Below are 3,643 nucleotides of genomic sequence, written 5' to 3'. Positions count from 1 at the left end.
GTCGGCGTTCACATTCACACGGTTCGAGAGCACTCGTGCCAGTTCCCACAAAAACAGCAAAACAAGCCCCTCACACAAGCCCGCAGTATACCAGCAGACCCGGCGGACCTGTGCCGGGAACACGTGTGGGCGGAGGAGGACCAGTGCCGCTCCTGCACAGTGTAAGGGGAGGATCTGCAGGGGTCAGGGGTCAGGCGGAGGGATGAGAGATGGTGGAAGTCATCAGAGACTCAGTCAGATATATGTCCTCTTATCTCTCAGGCTATCCTGCTAATGCTGAGGACCTACGAGTGAACCCTGCTTTCTGTCGGCCAGCGAGCCTGAGAGATAAAACCGTACCAATTATAAATGACTAGCATGGGCATAGTATGGGGTGTTGAGGAAGACCAATATGGATAAGGATGAACTGGAAGTGGAAGGGCCTTATGATAATCTGTTCAATTGTTAATCAAATCCAGATGTTGAATATGTATGATTTTCCTGAACAAATCCTTGGTCATGTCTGGTTCTGATCATGGACATAAATCTGTGTTTGGTGTTGACCACTGAGTGACCGCACTTGTGCACTCCCAGCATGTGTACACCAGCCACGAGCGGAGGTCACGCAGGGGTCACGCCGCAGGAACAGCACAAGCTCGGGTGTGAGGACCGTGAGGCGCGTCACACACACACTCCAGACTCCTTGTTCAGCATATCTGATGAAAACTGTTGTGACGAAACACTCGTAAGCCTGTCAGAGTGTGAAACTTAGCATCTCATTGATGAACTGCTCATGTTACATGTGTAGCATCTTTGTTTGGATCGTGATTAAATGCAGTTCCCTCTCATTTCAAATGGATACAGATATTGGTTTCTTTAAGGTTAGTTTGGCCTGTAATAGAGCAAATAAATTTGCTCAAGACAAAATAAATAAATCGCAGTATATCCCTTTTCCTTTGCATTAGTGTGTGATCGCAGCGCTTCATGGGGCCTGCAATGCTTTAACTCATGAATCAAGCGGCTCAACCCAAGTCTTCTGGAGAGATCAATCACTCCATCATGGCTCTTCATTAGTACATGATTCATATCAAGGCTGGGCGATAAATCGGTTTTATCGATTAACTCGAATGTGTAGTTTACGTCGATTTGTTTGACTGAAAATGGGTTTTCTCTTTAGCATCCGCGGACGCTCCGCTCTCGAACGGGCTCAGCGTCTGCCATTAGGGCTGTGCAATTCATTAAATTTCGATTTCGGCTCCCAACGATCACCAAAATAGTACAATCGAGGAAAAACGATTATTTTGCCATGTTCTGTTTTGCAAAAACACTTTTATTTTGTCTTGTGTTCTGAATGACACGCGCACATCCGCCCCTCCCGAAGCCATGAACTCTCCCAGCCGATACACTCATAAATTGCAAGCACAACTAGAATGTACATTTCCAGAAGAAAATGTGAAGTGGTGCTTGCAGTGGCAAAACTCACCGCTCAGTTGCATTATGCTAGCATTATTAGCATGTTGCTAGCATGATTAGCATGTTGCTAGCATGATTAGCATGATGCTAGCATGATTAGCATGTTGCTAGCATGATGCTAGCATTATTAGCATGTTGTTAGCATTATTAGCATGTTGTTAGCATGATTAGCATGTTGCTAGCATGATGCTAGCAAAAATAAGCATGTTGCAAACATGTTTTAGCTAGATGCTAGCATGATTAGCATATTGCTAGCATCATGCTAGCATGTTGCTAGCATGTTGCTAGCATGGTTGCTAAGGTGTTACTAGGTGGTTGCTAGGGTATTATGGGTGGTTGCTAGGGCGTTGCTAGGCGGTTGCTAGGGTGTTCTGGGTGGTTGCTATGGTGTTGCTATGCGGTTGCTAGGGTATTCTGGGTGGTTGCTAGGCGGTTGCTAGGGTGTTCTGGGTGGTTGCTAGGGTGTTGCTAGGCGGTTGCTAGGGTGTTCTGGGTGGTTGCTAGGCGGTTGCTAGGCGGTTCTGGGTGGTGTCTATGTTGTTGCTATGCGGTTGCTAGGGTATTCTGGGTGGTTGCTAAGGTGTTTTGGGTGGTTGCTAGGCGGTTGCTAGGGTGTTCTGGGTGGTTGCTAGGGTGTTCTGAGTGGTTGCTAGGGTGTTGCTAGGTGGTTGCTAGGGTATTCTGGGTGGTTGCTAGGGTGTTGCTAGGTGGTTGCTAGGGTATTCTGGGTGGTTGCCAGGGTGTTGCTAGGCGGTTGCTAGGGTGTTCTGGGTGGTTGCTAGGGTGTTGCTAGGCGGTTGCTAGGGTATTCTGGGTGGTTGCTATGGTGTTGCTAGGCGGTTGCTAGGGTGTTTTGGGTGGTTGCTAGGGTGTTTTAGGTGGTTGCTATGGTATTCTGGATGGTTGCTATGGAGTTACTAGGTGGTTGGTAGTGTTCACATTTGGTTACTATAGAGTTTTTATAATGTTCATGGCATGATTTAGCACTTAGCTAATCAATATTAGCATGTAGCTATTCACAGCTAGCATGTTTAGCATGTTGAAAGTCCTGTGTGCCAGCATGAGTCAAAAGACCCAACCCCCATCTCTATACGATGTTCTGATGCAGAGATATTGGTCTTGCAAAATGGTTGCTAGGGTACTCTGTTTGGTTGCTAGGGAGTGGCTTGGCAGCTGCCAATCATGAAGCTCCAAAGTCAATGTGAATGTATAAACCAACCCCCATCTCTATACGATGTTTTGATGCAGAGATATAGGTCTTGCAAAATGGTTGCTAGGGTACTCTGTTTGGTTGCTAGGGAGTGGCTTGGCAGCTGCCTATCATGAAACTCCAAAGGCTGCTTGTCAGTATGAATGATATAAACCAACTCCCACGCCTTTGTGACATTCAGAATGGAAGATATCCCTTTTTGGATTTTGGTTGCTAAGGTGCTCGACAATGGTTGCTAGGGCGTGGCCAGTAAGTGTTGTGGTGATTCAGGATTGGCTGTTTGCTGGCCCGAGTCAAACGAGCCCACCCTCATGTTTCTATGACACTTATATCCTGAGATATCCCATTGATCTCTTTCAATGGAAGTCTATGGAACTTGTTGCTAAGGAGCTCTAAATGGTTGCTAGGGCGTGGCTTGATAGCTTCACAATGATCCTGAGAGACTGATTGGTTGTCTGAGTAAAATGAGCCCGCCCTCTTGTCTCTATGACACTGTGATCCAGAGTTATGTTCAATACAAAAGCGGTTTCTATGGTGTAGGACGGCCCATTTCATGGGCCGTCCTACACCATAGTAAGTCAATGGGGCAACTTTGGGCCCCTCCTGCCCCTCAGGGGTGCAACTTTTACCCCATTGTGTGGTATGTTCTTACAGAGCCTGTCAGCCTCTTCAAATGTGGCAAATTTCACGTTTCTGCGACATCCTCGTTCCGAGCTACGACTCGTCAAAGTTTTTCGCAATGTTAAGTCTATGGGATTTTTTTGGGCCGTTTTTCGCCCCTGGGGCGACCATCGTACCCCCGATCTCTTAGAAAAGTCATAGCACACCATTCCCGAACAGGCCGCACGTTTTGACACCTCATTCATGGGTCTGTGACAAAAACTGCGGGAGGAGTAGCGCGTCAAAAAGTGGCCAGAAGAATAATAATAACTAGAATGTACATTTCCAGAAGAAAATGTGAAGTGGTGCTTGCAGTGGCAA

This window comes from Rhinichthys klamathensis, unplaced genomic scaffold (assembly GCF_029890125.1).
Source record: "Rhinichthys klamathensis goyatoka isolate OS25496 unplaced genomic scaffold, OSU_Roscu_1.1 h1tg000010l_1, whole genome shotgun sequence".
NCBI lineage: Eukaryota > Metazoa > Chordata > Actinopteri > Cypriniformes > Leuciscidae > Rhinichthys > Rhinichthys klamathensis.
The sequence above is the reverse complement of the archived record's forward strand: the minus strand, read 5'-3'. Positions refer to the sequence as shown.